Source organism: Anolis sagrei, chromosome Y (assembly GCF_037176765.1).
Source record: "Anolis sagrei isolate rAnoSag1 chromosome Y, rAnoSag1.mat, whole genome shotgun sequence".
Lineage (NCBI taxonomy): Eukaryota > Metazoa > Chordata > Lepidosauria > Squamata > Dactyloidae > Anolis > Anolis sagrei.
Window position 1 is genome coordinate 46741135 of NC_090035.1, and position 22109 is coordinate 46763243.

The window sequence follows — 22109 nt, forward strand, 5'->3', positions numbered from 1 at the left end:
TCTGCATTGTGAAGTCGACATTGTATTCGATATAGCATTTTGATAGTGACATGTGAAATATTTCTGCACTGTTGATTTATGGTTTAAATGAATTTATATGAATTTATATGAACAGAACTAGACTAAGAGAATACATCAACTTGTTACTCCAAAAGGATTAGCCAACACGGACGATCAAATGACTTAGTGAGCGACTGGACTCTATAACTAAGGAGTTAGGGGCTGAGAGATTAAGGACTATATTTGGAAATAACTCGATATTATATCGGGCACAATACTGGGTAGAGCAAATAGGTACATGAATTATCCTGTATGATAATATATATGTATACATGAATTGTAATCTGATTTAAGGGACATATTACCTTGATATCATAAAACCATCAAAAGTGTAGAGGGAAAAAAAAATACTGGATGCCTGAATATACTTTTACAAAACCCACAACAGCAAGGTTAAAACTCCAATAAAAACATGGAAAAAAAAGGACCTGACTCGGCCAGGAAAAACTCCCTAACAGCAGAGATAGGAATTAAGGACCTGTTTAAGGAAATTATGAAGTTACAAGCGGAAGTTAAGGTGATACAAACCAATCAAGAAAACCAAAACACAATCTTGAGAAATGAAATAGAAGGAGTAAAAAAAGAGTTTAAAAAAGAACTAAAGGAAACTATCAAAGAAGAGACGCAACCCCTGAAAGACGATATTGCAAAACTTAAACAGGATAATAAAGAATTAAGTGAAGACAATAAGGAATTACGGGAAAAAAATGAGATACTCCAAACAGAACAGGGAAAACTAAAAAAGAAAATAAATAATCTAGAAGGCAACATGACAACAATCCAAAACCATCAGGAAATGCTTGAGTCGAAAGAAAAGGAATTCCAAGTAAGATTAAGAAATCTAAAAGAAGAAGAGGGAGAGAACATCAAAGACATTGTGATGGAATTGATAGAAGGAATAACGAAGAAGACAAAAGCAGAGATTGAACCTAACCTGGACAAAATATACCGAATTCAAACCCAATACTCGAGAAAATACAAGACGCCGAGGGACATAATTGTGTGTTGTACGAAAAAAACCCTGAGAAATGAGATATTAAGAGAAAACACAACAAAACCAGCGTTCTACAAAGGAACAAAGGTAGTCATATTAAAGGAAATCCCGTCCACCACATTAGAAAGGAGAAGAAAATACCATTTTTTAACAGATGAGCTGAAAAGAAGACATGTGAAGTTCAAATGGGACAAAAAAGAAGGAATCATGGTGACTTGGAAGGAAAACAAACATTGGCTCACATCGGAAGCAAAAGCGAAGGCTTTCTGGCAAAAATATATTAAAAAAGAGGACAATGAAGAAGAACACCGGCAAAGAGGAAACGAAAGTGAAAGGAGTAGCAACTCAAGGAAGACTACAGAAGAGGAAGAGGAGCTCGAATGGCACGAAACATTCCAAAATGAGGACCAGGAGAACAGGAGGAAGAGAGCTAGAGAAAAATCTCCAAATGAATATTCCCTCCAAGTGAGAGAGGATGGGGGGAAAATGAACTTGCTTTTAGAGAATAAAAATAAAGATGGATTGGAAAGTTAAGATTTATTGTAATAATGTTAATGGCTTGAACAGCCCTAATAAAAGGAAAAAACTCTGGAATCATCTAAAAAAAGGTAGTTATGACTTGATTTTGTTACAGGAGACACATATCTCTCAAAAACACACATCACACCTCAGTCAGAAATCACTTGGGAAACTTTACCACGCATCAGGCCCTGAAAAAAAATGGTCTAGCAATCTTCGCCAAAGAAACAATTAAAACAGATATATCCTTTAGAGACCAAGAGGGAAGAATACTTGGGATTAAAATGGAATTAGAAGGTAAGGTGATATTGGTCTGTAACATATATGCCCCCAACGGAGCTAAAAATAAATTTGTGAATAAATTAAGAAACCATATATTTAACCAAGAATATGATGAATTAATCATTATGGGTGACTTTAACGGAGTTCTGGACCCAGCAAAGGATAAATCATTGATAGACAAAAAAACAAACACAAAATCTCAAAAGCCCCTACCTCAAGAATTTATGAAACTTAAGGAAGACCTAGGTCTTCTTGATGTCTGGAGGCACCAACACGAGAAAGAACGAGACTTCACGTTCTTCTCGAACAGACATAGAACTTGGTCTCGAATCGATATGGTCTGGGGAACCAAAACAATTATGACAAACATAATCAAAACATCTATACTGCCAATGACTCACTCAGACCACTCACCTCTTGAGATAATATTAAAAAACAAACAAGATACTAGAAAGTTCTACTCCTGGAGACTGAAAGACAACTTAATATCAGATCCCAAATTACAAGAGACAAACAGATCACTCCTACAAGAGTATTTCCAATTAAATCTGGACAAGGACGTGCCAATCAAGACGGTATGGGACGCAGGAAAGGCCTATATGCGTGGCCATTTCATTGAACAAGGGGCACGTCTCAATAAAACAAAAAGAGAGAAAAACAACCAACTAATGGAAGAAATAAGGAGAGTGGAAGCAAAAGTAAAGGAAACGCCGAAAGATGAAAAAACATTTAAACAACTAGAACTACTAAAAAAACAATGGGACATACTCCAAACAGAAGAACTGGAAAAAAATTGAAATATGTAAGGCAATACTATTTCGAAAACGCTAATAAAATAGGGAAGTGGCTATCCAAAAAAGTGGCCAAAAAAAGACAATCTAGACACATAACCAAAATAGAAGCTCAAGGCAAATGCTATTATCAAACCAAAGAAATTATGGAACAATTCTCAAAATTCTATAAGAAACTATACGAAGAGGATAACATCCCAGGGGAAAAAATAATGAAATTCTTGGAATCACAAGAGATCCCCAAAATAACAGAAGATCAAAGAGAATGCCTGAACAAGAAAATTACACAAGACGAAATAAAGAAAGCCATACAAAGAATGCCAACCAATAAAGCACCGGGACCAGACGGCCTTACTGCCAAATATTATAAAACATTTCAAGACATCCTCATACCACATTTACAAACAGTAATGAATAAAATAATGGGAGAAAAAGATATACCAGACTCTTGGAAGATAGCAACAATCACTCTAATACATAAAGAAAACTCGGATAGTACAATGATCAAAAATTACAGACCAATATCACTACTCAACGTGGACTATAAGATATTCTCAGGTATACTAGCCAATAGATTGAAAGAACTACTAAGCAGCAGAATCCACGAAGACCAGGCAGGCTTTCTTCCCAAGCGTCAAATAAAAGACAACACACGAATGGTCCTGAACATAATCGACTACTATGAAAAAAATAGACAGAAAGAAATAGCCATTATGTTTTTAGACGCTGAAAAAGCGTGTGACCATCTCAATTGGAATTACATCAATGCTGTCTTAAAGGAAATGGACGCAGGATACTACTTTCTGAACGCAATTGAATCGATCTACACAGAACAGAAGGCAAAACTCCTAGTCAACAACCATCTATCTACAGAAATTCCAATAAGAAAAGGCACCAGGCAAGGCTGCCCTCTATCCCCTCTCCTCTTTATACTTGCACTAGAGACTCTTCTTGATAACATCAGGAAAAATACAGAGCTAAGAGGTCCAAGAATTATGAAGAACACTTTCAAACTTCGTGCATTTGCCGACGACATAGTATGTTTTATAGAAGACCCCAGGAACACCATCAATAACTGGCTATACGAAATTGAAAAATACGGAGAGGTGGCCGGACTTAAGATCAACAGAGATAAGACACAGATCATCACCAAAAATATGGGAAGGGGGAAAAAAGAAGAGATCCAAGAAAGAACTGGAATCAAAGTAGTCTCAAAAGTCAGATACCTCGGAATAACAATTACACCTAGCAACTCACAGCTAATAAGAAACAATTACGATCAAAAATGGACAAAAATCAAAAATAAGCTAAAAAAATGGGAAAATCTAAACCTATCCCTATTGGGTAGAGTGGCAATTATCAAGATGAATATATTACCAGACCTCTTATTCACTTTCCAAACTCTCCCAATCTTAAGATCTAGCAAAACGATCCAAAAATGGCAAAAAGAAATACTTAGATTTATTTGGAAGGGCAAAAAACACAGAATTAGCGCAAAGAAGCTAATCGACGAGAAAAAAAGAGGTGGCCTGGCCTTGCCAGAGCTACAATTGTACTACGAAGCGGCGGCCCTCAGTTGGACGAGAGACTGGGGAACACTTTCAAAGAGAAGAATCCTCGCATTAGAAGGCTTTGACTTAGTTCAAGGCTGGCATTCCTATCTCTGGAGGGGGAAAGATAAGAAGGAAAAAAACTTCAAAAACCACCCAATCCGCGGCGCACTAATACATGTGTGGAACAAATATAAAGACCTATTCCATCAAAAAACACCGATGTGGTTCTCGCCAAATGAAGCCTACCATAAAAGGGAACTCCCGGGAGAAAAATGGTTGACATACAAACAACTAACCATAATAAAAAACCGAGAAGTGCTTCTCAAAACCCAAGAAGAACTGAAACAGATGGACATAACGATATCGTGGTTCCAATACCACCAAATAAAAGAGAACTTCAAAATTGACAAAGCAAAAGGCTTCGAAGAGAAAGACACATTCTGGGACAAGATTCTGAACACAGAAACAAAGCTAGTCAGAAAGCTTTACAACCAACTATTAAAATGGAACACAGAGACCGAACTAGTAAAGGACAATATGATCAATTGGTCAAGAGATGTCGGACGCTCCATCCCATTAGAGAAATGGGAAGAAATTTGGCAAACAAAAATTAACTATACATACGCGACCGACATCAAGGAAAGTTGGTATAAAATCTTTTTTAGGTGGTATCTAACGCCTGAAATATTGAAAAAAATCAGCAAAGGAAAAACCAAGGACTTCTGCTGGAAATGCGAAAAAGAAAAAGGCAGCCTCATACACATGTGGTGGGGCTGCAGAAAGATTAAAAAGTACTGGCTGCAAATCCACGAGAATATAGAAGACATATTAGACATAAAATTTAGCCCTACCCCAGAGACTCTACTCCTAGGAATACACGATATAAAAATGGAAAAAAACAAAGATAAAATCTTTTTCTATTTAATTACTGCCGCAAGGATAACACTAGCAAAACTATGGAAAGCGAAAGATATCCCAACAATAGATCAGTGGATAACGAAGATAATGGATATACCGTATATTCCGGCATATAAGACGACTGGGCGTATAAGACGACTCCCAATTTTTCCAGTTAAAATATAGAGTTTGGGATATACTCGCCGTATAAGACCACCCCTCTTCCAATGCACACCAAATAAATTTTTTAAAAAATCAGATTTGAATTCAATATGGTAATTTGAATTCAAATGCTTCTGACATGCAGGTTCCTATGAAAGGGACATTGTACCTTACATTGGACATTATAGTTGCTCTTCCTCCCTTGAATTTCATTTACGCTCTGGGTCGTTTCCATCATGCTGGCAAGTATGAAAGCAGGCTTTAAATGGTTCAGATTACATGTATGTTGGCATAGAAGCTTGCATGCAAATAGAAGTCAGGCTTTGTACGATGAGTACTGAGGTAAAGGCAAAGCATTTGTAGAATTTTTATCTATAAGCAGTCTTTATAAATCAGGACCTCCTATCAGAAGAGAGGGGCAGATTGGACCTCATCCTTCAGAAATGTAGCATTTGGCATGGCACATGTTTACTGGGTCACATCTTGACATGTCTTCATCCTTAAATCACCGTGACAGCTTGAATTGTTTTAGAGTTTCTCAAGAACATAGCCAGGTGATGTTTAATTGTTAGAAGGGGAAAAGAGATCAGAAAAGAGGAAAGGGGACCCTGGGTCAATAAGAGCTTTCCAGTTTGACTTCTGTCAAAAATGAAATGCAAAGATACAGGATGGGGGACGCGTGGCTCAAGAGCGGTATGTGTGAAAAAGATCTTGGGGTCCTCGTGGACAACAAGTTAAACATGAGCCAACAATGTCATGCGGTGGCAAAACAAAACAAAACAAAAAAAAACCAATAGGATTTTGGCCTGCATCAATAGGAGCATAGTGTCTAGATCCAGGGAAGTCATGCTCCCCATGCTCTATTCTGCCGTGGTTAGACCAAACCTGGAATTACATTGTGTCCAATTCTGGGCACCACAACTGAAGGGAGATGTTGATAAGCTGGAATGTGTCCAGAGGAAGAGGGTGACTAAAATGATCAAGGGTCTGGAGAACAAGCCCTATGAGGAGCGGCTTAAAGAGCTGGGTATGTTTAGTCTGAAGAAGAGAAGGCTGAGAGGAGACATGATGAGAGCCATGTATAAATATGTGAGAAGAAGTCATAGGGAGGAGAGAGCAGATCAAGGGTCTGGAGAACAAGCCCTATGAGGAGTGGCTTAAAGAGCTGAGTATGTTTAGCCTGAAGAAGAGAAGGCTGAGAGGATACATGATAAGAGCCATGTATAAATATGTGAGAAGAAGTCATAGGGAGGAGAGAGCAGGTCAAGGGCCTGGAGATCAAGCCCTATGAGGAGTGGCTTAAAGAGCTGGGCATGTTTAGCCTGGAGAAGGCTGAGAGGAGACATGATGAGAGCCATGTATAAATATGTGAGAAGAAGTCATAGGGAGGAGAGAGCAGGTCAAGGGCCTGGAGATCAAGCCCTATGAGGAGTGGCTTAAAGAGCTGGGCATGTTTAGCCTGGAGAAGGCTGAGAGGAGACATGATGAGAGCCATGTATAAATATGTGAGAAGAAGTCATAGGGAGGAGAGAGCAGGTCAAGGGCCTGGAGATCAAGCCCTATGAGGAGTGGCTTAAAGAGCTGGGCATGTTTAGCCTGGAGAAGGCTGAGAGGAGACATGATGAGAGCCATGTATAAATATGTGAGAAGAAGTCATAGGGAGGAGAGAGCAGGTCAAGGGCCTGGAGATCAAGCCCTATGAGGAGTGGCTTAAAGAGCTGGGCAATGGCATGTTTAGCCTGAAGAAGAGAAGGCTGAGAGGATACATGATGAGAGCCATGTATAAATATGTGAGAAGAAGTCATAGGGAGGAGAGAGCAGGCCAAGGGTCTGGAGATCAAGCCCTATGAGGAGTGGCTTAAAGAGCTGGGCATGTTTAGCCTGGAGAAGGCTGAGAGGAGACATGATGAGAGCCATGTATAAATATGTGAGAAGAAGTCATAGGGAGGAGAGAGCAGGTCAAGGGCCTGGAGATCAAGCCCTATGAGGAGTGGCTTAAAGAGCTGGGCATGTTTAGCCTGGAGAAGGCTGAGAGGAGACATGATGAGAGCCATGTATAAATATGTGAGAAGAAGTCATAGGGAGGAGAGAGCAGGTCAAGGGCCTGGAGATCAAGCCCTATGAGGAGTGGCTTAAAGAGCTGGGCATGTTTAGCCTGGAGAAGGCTGAGAGGAGACATGATGAGAGCCATGTATAAATATGTGAGAAGAAGTCATAGGGAGGAGAGAGCAGGTCAAGGGCCTGGAGATCAAGCCCTATGAGGAGTGGCTTAAAGAGCTGGGCATGTTTAGCCTGGAGAAGGCTGAGAGGAGACATGATGAGAGCCATGTATAAATATGTGAGAAGAAGTCATAGGGAGGAGAGAGCAGGTCAAGGGCCTGGAGATCAAGCCCTATGAGGAGTGGCTTAAAGAGCTGGGCAATGGCATGTTTAGCCTGAAGAAGAGAAGGCTGAGAGGATACATGATGAGAGCCATGTATAAATATGTGAGAAGAAGTCATAGGGAGGAGAGAGCAGGCCAAGGGTCTGGAGATCAAGCCCTTTGAGGAGTGGCTTAAAGAGCTGAGTATGTTTAGCCTGAAGAAGAGAAGGCTGAGAGGATACATGATGAGACCCTATGTAAATATGTGAGAGGAAGTCATAGGGGGGGGCACAGGGAGGGAGGGGGCGAGGAGGAGCAGCGGCAGGCTTCGCTACCAAGCTGGCAGCATGGTAGCCTACTGGGCTGTCTTCACCTTCGCAGGCATTGAGTTGGGTCCGCCTCTGCCCTCCATCTCAGTGTAGCTGCTGCAGGAGGGAGCTAAAGCCATAGGGGCGGGGCCTCTCGCTGCTCCGCCCCCCCCCGCAGATGGCCCCGCCCCCGGTTCCGCCCCTCCGCTCCGTCTTCAACTCCTGCTGCTTTACCAGGCCGGCGAGGGTGTTTGCATGCAAAGCTAGCAGCAGACCAGTGGCGGAGGGGACAGCACAGCATGCAAACACCCTCGCCGGTCTGGTAAAGCAGCAGGAGTTGAAGCCGGAGCGAGGGGGGGGGGCGGAACCGGGGGCGGGGCCATCTGCGGGGGCGGGGCGGAGCAGCGAGAGGCCCCGCCCCTATGGCTTTGGCTCCCTCCTGCAGCAGCTACACTGAGATGGAGGGCAGAGGCGGACCCAGCTCAATGCCGGCGAGGGTGAAGACAGCCCAGTAGGCTACCATGCTGCCAGCTTGGTAGCGAAGCCTGCCGCTGCTCCTCCTCGCCCCCTCCCCCCTCCCTCCCTCCGCCCTCCTCCTCCTCCTCAGGCTCCACCACGCGGGGATGCCAAGGGCGAGGGACACGAGGGAAAAATTATCCAAAAAAATTTATGCCGGGGTACAAGACGACTCCCCATTTTTGAGATGATTTTTCAGGCTTAGAAAGTCGTCTTGTACCCCGGAATATACGGTAATCAATATGGATATCCTGACCCAAAAAATCTCCACTAGTTATAAAAAACCGAAAAAAACAGATTGGAAAGCCGTCCTAGACTTTATAAGAAAACTTAACGATGGACTACATATCATAGATATGTAAACCCAAGGGAATTACCAGCAAAATAATAGGTCTTGATGTATCTATCCGCTTATTACAAAAACAGTAAAGCTAGCAGCTTAACAATCTTGCGATTATACAAGGAGGTAACAACAATAATAACTGAATGAAATATTAATTAACCATCATCTAGTAAATAAAAAAAACACAATAAATATATAAATAAATAAATAACAATAATAATAACAACAATAAAAAGGAGAGGATGAATTGTATAACCGCGGATATAGGAAAAATGCCAGCCTGGTCTTACCTGGAAGTAACCCCCCCCTTACCCCCCACCCTCCCCAGACGTCGGTCCTCCCTCGATCCAGCACACCACAACCCACCCTTCCTCCCTACCTCTCCTCCCCAACCCCTATTGTCTATGTACCTTTCCCTATATCCTTCTGTTGTTTTTTATTGTAAATCTGAAAACGAAATAAACACAATTTAAAAAAAAATAACTGAATTTAATTCTGTATTAATGTTTTTATATTTGTAGATTTTAAACTATATTTTTAACGTAAGCTGCTTTGAGTCTCCTTCTGGAGAAAAAAGCAGGGTATAAATAAATATCATCATAATAAACATAATAAACATAATAATAATACATATTTTATAGTGCTGCTTTGAGTCTGTGGAGAGAAAAAGTGGGGTACAAATAAACATAATAATAATATGCATAATAATAGTAATAATATGAATAATACAAAAATATTTTACAGTATAATTAAGTAAATCTTAAAAAAAATATTTTTAACAAAAATCTTTTCCAAGTAGCATAGTAGGGCATGCTTTTCAGGAAAATGTCTGATTCAATCCCTAGTATAGTTTATTTACATTTTATATGAACAGAAAATGGGGAAGGCATCATTTGTCAGAGATGCTTGAACAGATTTTGCAAACCAAAGTAAACAAAACAGGACTAGAGAGAGAAATAGGTTGACTCCACTTCTTCTGTTCCTATCTTAGCCCATCTAATCTCACTTCCTCTTGGCTCCTGTTTCTTCGGTCTAGGCTAATACTTCCATAAACCTGAGCTACCTGAGAGTGGCTGGGTCTCTCACCTGGGCCTACATCGTCCTTTTCTTCACTTGCCAACAAGTTGCCTCGTTTTGCCGTGGCTACTGGCTCAGCTTGTGGGCTAATGACCCTGTTTTCAATGGAACCCAGCCACACACTGAACTCCGAGTCGGTGTCTTCTTTTTCTTGGGATTTGCTCAAGGTTTGTGCCACCCCTTCCCTCACTTCAATTTCTCTCTTCTTTTTCTCCTGTCTCTCTCAATATCTTCAAATCTCTCTCAATCTCTTTTCTTGTGGAGAAGATTTTTGTCCCAGCATACAGCTATCTGTTTTGTTGTCCAGATAACATTTAGCAGGCCTTGTTTAGGCAGGAAGAGGGATACACCAGGTTACTAAGTGAAAAGTGATGCCAGAAATTAGAGGTTTTTCAAGGACCCATGGATAATGAGTGATGCCCGACAAGCTTCACTAACCACAAATGTTTCAAACCAAGAATCAGGAATCTCACCAGGCTGAATCCAAACAACACGAGCTTTATTCAATCTGCGTAGTTCTCATGCATTAACATTGCTACGTTTCAAAATTTATTTTGTAATACAGCCCTGGGGAAGTTTGCTTCGATGGCCACCGTGTTCTTGGCTGGGACAGTGGTATCCCACAGGCTTTTCCAGCAGCTGATTTGGGATGTTGTCCAGTCACCAATGGGGTTCTTTGAACAGACACCCAGCCGTCACTTGCTCAACCGCTTCTCCAAAGACATGGATGCCATTGACTCCATAATCCCAGACAAACTGAAGTCCCTGCTTGGTTTCCTCTTTATACTGCTGGAAATATACATTGTGATAATTGTGGCCATGTCAATAGTCGTGGTGGCTATCATTCCTCTGACAGTCCTATACTAGGGCTGGGCGGTTTCATTCGTTAATTTCGTAATTCGTTATTAATTCGTTATTTTTTTTTATAACGAAGCGATATTGAACTATTCAGGAGCAACTAAAAATTGAAACGAATTTTTCAATTCGTTTCGTAATTGTTTCGTAATTGTTTCGAAATCGTTTTGAAATTGTTTTGAAATTGTTTCGTTATTATTTCCGCATGTCTGGTGCAAGTTTTATAGTTGTTGTTTGTTTTATCAGTGAAAAAAAATATAATTATCACACCAACAGTCAACAACAGAGGGAGAGGGAAGCTTCAGAAGTTCCCCCAGTCCCATTTGGAGGTTTTTTTAGCGTATTGCGCGGGCGCGTCCGCCATTAACAAATCGATTTGTAATTGTTTTGTAATTGTTTCATAATTTCGTAAATTTTGAACTTTTTTAAAGAAAAATTTTGGAATTCTTTTAAAAATCGAAACGCAAAAACCCCTTTAAAATGAATCGAGTTTAGAAACAAATTTTTCCGTAGTTGCCCAGCCCTATCCTATACATATTGTCCCAGGTAAGACTGGACAGCTTTGCTCATTTTTCTCCTGTAAAGAGACATAAAAATAATCCCGTTTGAGGTGATACAGCAGGCATGGGCAAACTTGGGCCCTCTGGGTGTTTTGGACTCCAACTCCTGCAATTCCTATCAGCCAGTAGGCTGTTAGGAATTGTGGGAGTTGGAGTCCAAAACACCTGGAGGGAAGACCCAAGTTTGTCCATGTTTGTGATATAGTCTATTCCCCCACTTTAGTAGCATCTATTTTTGTTAGAATTGCAGTCTGCTAAGCAAGTGAATAAACAATTATTTAGTATCATCCTATGGGTCAGAATAAGTGGATATGCACACTTTTGGAAGGAGGGCATTTGAAAGATGGGTGATACCACTAACAGCAGCAGCAGCAGCAACAACAACTGCCTCTCCTTGTTGCTCAAGGTGGGGTGCAACATGGTTAAAACAGAGAGATAAAACACAACACTATTAAAATACAACTAACAAGTTACCCACAGGTAAAAGGCCATTCTTTATACACACTTTTAGGTTTGCTCAGGAGCCAAATCAGGGGTTTTGATGCTTAAAGTTGGGACATTTGCCATTAGCAGAGATTCATAACAAGCGTTTTGGAGCTCAAGTAAAGGAATAATTGAAGAAGGGGGGGGGGGTTAGTGCCATGCAGAACACTAAAGGCACATGGCCAATATTTGGAGTTGGCTTCAGGACCATGGAAAGCAGTGCCAAAAAAGGTGAGCAACTTGAAGAGGTTGATACAAGGCAGATCAGGAGAGTCTCCTTGGGTGCATTCTTAAAGGATCAGTGGTCGCCTTCTGTAGCCATTGGCTCTTTTGAAGGTTGGAGTCTGTGAGTCTCTCCATTCAATGCAGAAGTCCAAGAGACAATTCTTAACAGTCAGTGGATAAGGCTAGGATTTCAAACTGTCATTATCACCTTCTTGAGAGTCCTTGCTTCTAAGACTTTTTTTTATTATTTTTATTAAAGATTTTATTATTACAGTATAAAAGACAATACGAGACAATACAACTAGAGACAAAGACAAAAAATTACCTCAACTGGACATACATAATGACACAAGAACATGAATACCCTGTACTAACGTTTAGTCTTAAATCATTGGTGGACTAATATTCTAGTAATACATGCAAACTACCTATCTAAAGACACATTAAAAACGGAAGAGGTTAACAGCCTCAATATCAGACTTCCTCTCCATTCTACTCTGGTATTTTATGGTATTTTATTTCCTCTTTTTCTGTTCCCTTTTAATTCTACCTTTTCTTTCCTTTACATTTACCCTTTTCCATCGCATCTACAAGTTCCTGCTTAATAACATTCAAATGTTAATGTCTCTGTGCCGTATTGTTTTTGTATGTGTTTACTTTATGACTCTTTCTTATTTTACTTTGTTTTACTTTCCTCTTTTACATTCCTTGTTCTTACGTTTAGATATATTCTGCCTATTTGCTTTTCCCTTTCTTGTTTTTCTGGTTTATGTTTTCATCTTGTGTTGAAGTGAAATGGTTTTGCTTTCCTCTGTTATGTAGTATTAGAAGATCGATAGCTTTATCTTCTTTTCCCTGAGCCATTCCTTGACCGGAGTCCAGTTTGTTGCTGTTATAGGTCTGCTACGTGAGGCCGCGAGGATATACGTCAGATGGTCCATGTTCATTATGTCTATTATCCTCTCTATCCATTCTTCTTCTGACGGTATTTCTCTTAGTCTCCAAACCTTGGCTAAGAGTATGCGGGCTGCTGTGATCAGGTATACAAACAGTTTTTCCATTTCTTTGTCCCACCTCTCCCCTGATAGCCCCAAAGGAACGATTCCGGTTTCAGAGGGATGTTTTTATTTAGGATTTTTTGGCAGTTCTCTTGAATTATCTTCCAATATACCTTTATCTTTTTACAGGACCACCACATATGGTGAAATGTCCCTTCCTCTATTCCGCATTTCCAGCATTTGTTATTCATGTGTTTAGAGAATTTTGCTAATTTAACAGGCGTTAAATACCATCTGTGTATCATTTTGAACCAATGCTCTTTGAAATCATAGGAATATGTGAATTTCATTTTTCTATTCCAGATTGAGTTCCATTCATCCAACGAAATTGATCTCCCGATTGACCTAGCCCATTTAATCATATAATCCTTAACTCGTTCTTCCTCCGTCGCCCAGTCAAGTAGTAATTTATATGCTTTTGTTATGAATTTTTTTTTGGGTTTTCTAGGAGTCTATCCCAGGCCGTTGGGTTTTCCATGAAGCCCTTTTGGTTATCTATCTTGAAGTATTCTCTCAACTGCCAATATTGAAGCCAGGTGATATTGCTGAGTTGTTCTTTTAGAGCTTCCTGTGATTTGATTTTGATTTCCTTTCTCTCTCTTGTTGTTATGTCTTTATACGCTGGCCATATTCTCCAGCCCAATTCCTTCCTCTGGTGGGCTTCCAGGGGAGAGAACCAGAGTGGTGTCTTAGGGTACATCCTCTCTTTATATTGGTCCCATACTTTCAAAAGGGCCGCCCGAATGAAGTGGTTGCGAAAAAATTTTTCTACCTTTGCCTTGTTGTTCCACAGATAGGCGTGCCACCCAGTTCTGAGATCGTGGACTTCTAATACTAGTAGTTTTTTGTTTTTTAGTAGAATCCAGTCTGTGATCCACTCCAGACAGCTTGCCTCGAAATAAACTTTAAAGTTGGGTAAGCCCAGGCCTCCACGCTTCCTTTCGTCGGTCATGTTTGTAAAGTTAATTCTGGGTTTTTTGTTGTTCCAAATAAATTTTGAGATGTCCTTCTGCCAATCTGAGAATATTTGCTTCTTCCTGATTATCGGAAGGTTTTGAAATAGGTGTAACATTTTTGGGAGTACATTTGACTTTATTACCGATATTCTGCCTAGCAAAGAAAGATTCATATGTTGCCAGTTCTTCAGCTTTTTCTTTATCTCTCTCCACTTCACCTCGTAGTTGTTTTTTAGTAATTGTGAGTTTTTTTGCTGTTATGTAAATTCCGAGATATTTTAATTTTGATGTTATCTGTAGGCCTGTGATTTTTATCAGCTTCTCCTTTCTCTCCTTTGAGATGTTTTTGGTTAATATCATGGATTTAGATTTGTTGATTTTAAAGCCAGAGACCTTGCCAAATTCCTCTATCTTCTCGATCCAAAGATTGATGTTGTCCAGGGGATCTTGTATAGTACAAACCAGATCATCAGCGAACGCTCTGAGTTTATAGGATTCCTTTTGAATGTTTATCCCTTTCAATCTGGTGTCCTCTCTGATCTCGTTTAGCAGTGTTTCTAGAGCCAAAATAAAGAGTAGGGGCGATAGAGGGCAGCCCTGTCTCGTACCTTTTTCTATATTTAGACTCTCTGATTCCTGTCCATTTATCTTTATAGAGGCCTTTTGGTCTGCATAAATGGCGTTTATTGCATTTAAGAAATTAAATCCCACGTCCATTTCTTTGAGTATTGATTTAAAGAATCTCCAATCTAGGTTGTCGAACGCCTTTTCGGCGTCTACTGACAGGATCGCCAGTTCCTTTTGACTGTGAACTTCATGGAATTCAATAATATCCAAGATGTTTCTGACGTTGTCCTTCATTTTTCTACTTGGCAGGAATCCTGTCTGTTCCTCTTTAATCCATGATGTTAGTAACATTTTCAGACGATCTGCAAGTATTGTTGTGAAGATTTTGTAGTCACTCTTCAGTAGTGAAATCGGCCTGTAGTTCTTAACGTTGAGAGGATCTGTGTGTTCTTTATGAATCATTACTATATTCGCCTCCTTCCATGTATTTGGCATCCTTCCAAATTTTAGGATTTCATTCATTATTCTTTTCAGCTGGGGTATTATAATATCTTTTAATTTTCTGTAATAGACCATGGTTAATCCATCCGGTCCTGGTGCTTTTCCGGAGTCAAGCTTCTTTATCGCATGCTCTATTTCCTCGGTCGTAATATCTTTGTTAAGGGTTTCTCTTTGTAGGTCTGACAGTCTTTCTATTTTTTGTTTACTCAGGTACTCATTGATTTTTTCCCTATTTATCTGGTCTTTTCTATATAATTTCTTATAGAATTTGTGGAACTGAGCGATTATCTCCTCACTTTTTATATATGCCTTGTCTCTGTCTACAATTTGGGTGATGTTCTGTTCACATTTTTTCTTTTTGATTTTCTTCAATAGCCATTTCCTGGCTTTGTTTCTGTTCTGAAAATGATCTTGTTTCACGAAGGCTAGGTTTCTTGCCATTTGTTCCAATTCTAGATGTTCTTTTTGTTTGGTCAGCATCTTCAGTTCTAATTTGATTTTCTCCTTCCTTGGATATTTCTTAAGTTCTTTCTCTAGAACCTCTATTTTATCATTTAGATCTTTCTCTTTCTGTTTTTTCTGTTTATATTTCCTATTATTTTGTTGTATAAATAGACCTCTCATATACGCTTTGCTGGTATCCCATATAATATCTTTTGCCATGTTCTCCTTATCATTTAATTGAAAAAAACTCTGCAAGTAGTTCCTTATTCAACGTGATATCCTCCTCTGATCTTAGAAGGTGTTCACTTAGCCTCCATCTTTTTCTATCTTTTTTATGGTTTATTATCATTTCAATTGGGCAGTGATCGGAGTAGTAACGTGGTAAGATTCTAATTTTACTGACTCTTCCCATTAGTGTCTTTGTGATCCAAATCATATCTATTCTCGTCCATCTCTTATGTCTGTCCGAGAAATATGTATAGTCCCTCCCACCTTTATTGTAAGTTCTCCACACATCCTGTAAACCTAGATCGTCTTGCAACTTAAATAAGCTGGCTGGGATTTTTCCCCCTCCGTCTTTCTTCATTTTGTTGTCTCTTACGTTTTTATCCAAATCCGTATCCAGAACACCGTTAAAATCCCCCAAAAGGATAAGTTCATCATATTCCTGTTCCATCAAAAAACTTTTCAATTTATTTACACATTTACTTTTTGCTTCATTTGGCATATATACATTACATATAAGTAAGTTTGTCCCTTCTCTTTCCACAGAAACCCCCAATATCCTACCCTCTATGTCCTTAAACGCCTGTTTCGCTGTAATGGATTCTCTCACATATGTCACTACTCCTCTTTTTTTCTCAAAGGCTGAGGAAAAGAAAACTTTGAAACCTTTCTGGGTGAGGTGTGCCACATGTTTCTGGGAAATGTGGGTTTCCTGGAGTGAGATTATATCATAGTTTCCTTTTTTCAAGCTGTTGAATAACGTCTTTCTCTTGTTGGGGGAGTTTATGCCGTTGATGTTATTTGATATGCATTTAATGTTCCACTACATCGTTGTTTTTATCTATGTCCTCTTCCTTGTTCTTCCCTTCCTTTGCATCCGGTTCCCAACCCTTCAGCTCTTTACTGTATGATGTTCCTCCTGGCGATGTTAGTCTTGCCCTTTTAACTCCTTGTTTATGGTCTTGAGATGTATGGTTCTCTGTTTCCTTTTTTAGTCTTTTATAGAAGTTTTGCGCTTTTTCCTCTGATGTCAGCCAGAAGCGTTCTCCTCTGTATGATACCATTACTCCTTCTGTTCTCTCCCAGCGGAATCTAATGTTGAATTTCTTTAACTCCTCTGTCAAGAAGAGATATTTCTTCCTCTTGAGGAGTATAGAGGAGGGTACTTCCTTCAGAATAGTTACTCTCTTCCCTTTGTATAGGGATTGACCCTGGTTATTCTTCTTAAGGATTCCATCTCTAGTCGTTTTCTTCGTGAAGTGTACTATGACATCTCTGTCTACTTTGTTCTTCTTTGCATAGCTGGTGGAAATGCGGTATACTCGGTCGATCTGATTCTCCAGGTCCTCCTCAGGTCGTTCCATTAATTTCGCCGTTATTTCTATCACAATTTTCCTGATGTCTTCTTGCGGTTCTTCTATTATGTTTCTATATCTCAGTTGAGATTCCAGTTCACTCGCTTCTAATTTTTCCCGCTGTCATTCTAACATTGTACTTTTGCCTGCCAACTCTTCCAGCTTTTTCTCACATTGTTCTTGTTTGTGAGTCATATCCTGCTTTTCCTTCTTCAGCTCTTTCATTTCTTGTTGGAACGTGTTGATTTCCTTTTTCATCATGTTTAGTTCCTCTGTCATCTCCTTTCGCATTTTCTTTAGTTCTTCTTGATGTGCATCTTGTTTCTCCGATAGTTTCTTCAGGTCTTCTTGGTGAGCGTCTTGCTTTGCCGAAATTCCTTGAATTCCCTTTAAAATTTCTTTCATGGTGGATTCTTCTGACACCGAGTTTTTTTTATTTGTAATCCCAAGTTGTTGTGGTAATTTCTTTTCCCCCTCTTTGTCTTTGTCTTTGTCTCCTTTTTCTCCCCTATCCCCCTTATTTTTTGGGGTTGCCATCTCTGTTTTCCTTAGGTGGCGGTCACAAATCTGTTTATTTTCCTCATCGAGAGGGCCTGTGGTTGTGAGTAGGTCTCTAAGCTTGGCAGTCTGGTACCGGCTTTGCTTTCGCTGATAAGAGTCTACCCCAAATCACTACTTATGGTTTGACTAGAATGGGGAGCCCCTCGATGAGAGGTGTACGGTGTCCTGGGTTTACTCTCAGCTTTACGGTGTCCTGGGTTTATTTTCTCAACAGCCTATCCATGGGGGGTGGGGTAGAGGAGAGAAAGGTAAGGGGAGGGGAGTAGGAGAGGGGAAAGGAAAATGAATATGTATGTATATGTATGTTTATATGTTGATGTGTGGGGGGGAGTCACTTTGAGGCTTTTGCTTATCGCCTATACCACGGTGGGGGGGTTGTATGGGCTTTGCTCGCCCTTGAGGGGTAAGGGGTACTTATATGTTGTCACCACTTTCTTCTTTCACAACCTTCCCCTCTTTGGCTTCACCATATAGCTATTCTTGTTCCCAGCTTCCCTCTCTACTTGCACCCTCCCCCAGGGTCTCTCTCCTCTACTCTTTACCCTCCTCGTAGTCTGTAAAGCCTTCCAAAAAAAAACCCCCCAAAAAAAGTAGGAGCTTCAGAACTTGCTCTGCTACTAGAGAGAAATCCTCATTACTTATCCATTCTCTTATAGCTCATGGCTCCTCTCATTCTAGATTCCCCCCCCCCCCACTTATAGCCCTCTTATAGCCTTCAAAATTACAGATTGCTATGATTTTTATGACATGTCATTCAAAGATCTGAGCACAGTATTCCAGTCCTTCAGGTCCTTCAGAGGTTCAGTGGCTTTTCTTTCTTTCTTCAATCACCTCCAATGTAATTTGTTTAAACCAGTCTCTTCCACAAAAAAAATGCACAGTCTGACAGAAGTACACACTTCATCTGAGTATATATTTTCTTACTTTTACTTCTTGTTAACTTGTCCTCTCGGCTCACTCGGCTCCCTTCTCCTCGTGTCGTGTCGTCGTCCCCCGGTCTGCCTCCTTCGTCGGGCTCACCTTGGGTGCCGTTCTTTCTTGTTTTCTCCTACTAAATGTCCTTTGAGTGTCCTCTTGTTTAGCTCTTACTTGCCTTTTCCTCCTTTCTTCTTGCCTTCTCTCTTTGAACCCAGTCTCGCCGAATCTCGCCAAATCTCGCGTTCTTCTGCGCGATCTGCTTGCACGTCCTCTCGCGTGTCTCTCTTGCCCTGCTGCGTCTTCTCGCGCCACCTCGCGGGGCTTCGTTATCCTCGCCCCCTCTCGTGCACGCGCTGGGCAGTAGAACACAAAGGAATACAAAGGCCGCGCAGCTCAGCTGCCGATAAGGTTGGTGCAAATCACCCCAATTTGCTCAGGCTTAATTTTCTCACAGGAAAAGCTTGTTTAAGCTGTTTAAGTTGATAAGCTGTTAGGCTGTTAGGCTATTAGGCTATTAAGCTGTTTAAGCTGTTAAGTTAGGTGGTTTCTTGTTAATTTCCCTGTTAATTCAATACGTTCCCTCACTCTCTCGGATCCTTTCTGTTTTGGATTTTCGTCTTGGGGAAAGTGGGGAGGAAGAGGAGACCCAAGAGCGTGGGGATCGCGGGGAGGGGAGAAGCCACTGGTACAGTGTAATCGGTACAATCCCGTGTAATAACGCCTTATCGAACTCGCGGGTCCTCCTGGGTTCCAATGTACTGCCTCGGTCACATGTTCCTCTAACACTTCAGATACATCAAATTCATCAAATATACATCCAAAAATACATCAAATAGATATCCAAAATACGTCCAGAATACATCCAAGTAAACATTCAGATGGTCATCCAAAGCTTTCAACCACTTCTTGGCTTCTCAGCTTCACGGCTTCTCGACTTCTCGGCCGATCAGTTCCCGTTAATCTCTTGCTGGTCGGTCATGCCTTTTCCCCTCCATTTGTAGATGCTCCCTGATTTCGTGTCTTATAATACCAGTCGTAGAAAGGATTAGTTGTATACTCACAGTCTGTGTTGCTTAAACCATTAATGCTAAAATATGAATGGCGTCAAAGTGCCGGAACCTGCTTGGTCCGCAGCCGGCTCACGGTTTTGGCGACCCGCTACCCTGCGGGGGTCACTACCGGGTCCTTCAGCCCCCACCCTTGAGGGGTGGAGAGGGTCTAGACCGTCGGCTGACACCCCTATGGGTTCGCGCCCTTCCCAGCCTCCATCCACTGGGTAGGGGGGAGCCAACGGCTCACCTAGTCAAGCCAAAAAGCTGAGGTTCGAGGAGCTCTCAGAACCTCCGTCTTGCCGCCATGAATCCACACCGGAAGTCCCCTCCCCCTGGATAAGGCTAGGATTTCAAACTGTCATTATCACCTTCTTGAGAGTCCTTGCTTCTAAGACATGATCACTGGCAAGTTCTTACATAGCAAGTAGCTCTTCAGATACCCCCATCACTTCATTCAAGATCCCGGTCTGACCGATGTGCCCATGAGCTTGAATCAAGTTCTGTCTGCTTATCCTTCTGAGATTAGTAAGGATCCTCCAATTCAACTGTGTCTTCTTTTTCTTGGTGCTTTCTCCACCTCTCTGCACCTGCCCCCCAGAATTTCTTTATTACTACTTCCTGCCAGTTGAAACGTCTGGAAGCCACGAGCCGTTCACCCATTTATTTCAACATTTCTGAGACCTTTGAAGGGAGCAGAAGCATCCGTGCCTACAAAGTCCCGCAGCGTTTTGTTTTGCAGAATGATTTCAATGTGGATGAAAACCAGTGGGCCTCTTGCCCTGCAGTGGTGGCTGACAGGTATCATACAGCGACGTAAGCGAGGAGAGGTGGCTTATTCGGACAATTGAGTGGAAATGCTTGCATGCATGTAGAAAACATGAATCAGTGTACATTAGTGTGATTGTGAGGAATGATGAGATACTCAGCTAGACCTTCCTTTCTCTTTTGTCTTTCCAGATGGCTTGCCACAAACATAGAGTTCTTAGGGAATGGCTGTGAAAAACAAAGCATACCTCAGTCCTGGACTTGTGGGGTTTTCCATTTTCTATGCTCTGCAGGTAACCTCCCCCCCCCCCAATAATAATAATAATAATAATAACAACAACAACAACAACAACCATCACCACCAAAGGATTCAACATAGCTCCAGCTCCAGGATAAAAGCTGTCTTTCAATCTGTTTGTCCTTGCCTTTATCACCCTGTACCATCTGCCAGGTGGCAATAATTCAAATAAAGAATATGCTGGGTGAGCTGGATCCCCTAAGAATGCTCTGAGCTTTCTTAAGCCTGTGGGACCTATAAAGTCATTCCAAAGAGGGGAGAAAGAGGACAGCCAATGCTTCTCTGTGCAGAAGTGATGACCCTTTGGAGCATCTTCCTGTCTACCACTGCACAGTTACCAAATTATGCACAGATGCAATTGGTTAGAAACTCTATAGCACAGTGGTAGAAAGTCACCAGCAGTTTTCCATTCAGCTCTTGGTTCCTTAGAAGTCTGTCTATCTATTTATCCATCCACTAATCTGTCTGTCTGTCTGTCTACCTTTCTTTCTTTCTATCCATCTATCTACCTATTGACCTATCTATCTATCTATCTATCTATCTACTTACCTACCTATCTATTAATCTATTCATCCAACTACCTATCAGTCTTAGTTAATACAATCTCTGCTGGGCTCTCTTCACCAACACTGCCATATGGATGCTGCCCCAGATCAGATCCTCCTTAACAACAACATCCAGGAACTTGAAACTGACCACACACCCCGCTCAGTCCCCATTTATGACCGAAGGTTGGATTCCTGACCTGTTCTTCCTATAGTCCATTATATGCTTCTTGGTGTTATTGAAGTTAAGAACTAGATTATTGTCGCTGCACGAGGAGAGCAGCCGACCCATGGTTAGCTGACCATTTTGATTCTGTGCTTTCTCTTTCCTTTTTGGCAGATAACAGGCATTTTGAACTGGATGTTGCGCGCTTTGGCAGAGATCGACAACAATGTTGTCTCTGTAGACAACAGGGACCCCAAAGAGGTAAGGAAGCATTGGCTGGAGGATGACTCTTCCTATTTCTTACATATTTGGATTCTTATAATCTCAAGCTCTTCTTGTCCCATTTGAGGAGAAATCTGCAAGCAACAGAGCAGGTTGATCCCAATAAGAATTAAATGAGACTCTCACGCGTGTGCACTTGCCACAAGGATATCAAAGATCAGCCCTTTCTGTCTTGAACATCAACGTGACTTTCATGACTTGGGTATCTAAAATACTGCTCCAAGTGAATATAGAACTAATAATAATAATAATAATAATAATAATAATAATATCCTTTATTTATATTCCACTCGGTCTCCCCGAGCGGACTCAAGGTGGATTACAGAACACATATATGACAAACATACAATTAACAAGGACAGACAGTACATAAACAGAGGTAAAGGGAGCTCATCCTGATCCAGGCTTGAACTGCCAACCTTTCAATCG

General features: G+C 41.0%; 1 pseudogene; it reads left to right on the forward strand.

Moving 5' to 3' along the window:
* Positions 1-22109, forward strand: part of LOC137095615 (ATP-binding cassette sub-family C member 6-like) — an 89594-nt pseudogene that overhangs the window by 55996 nt on the left and 11489 nt on the right.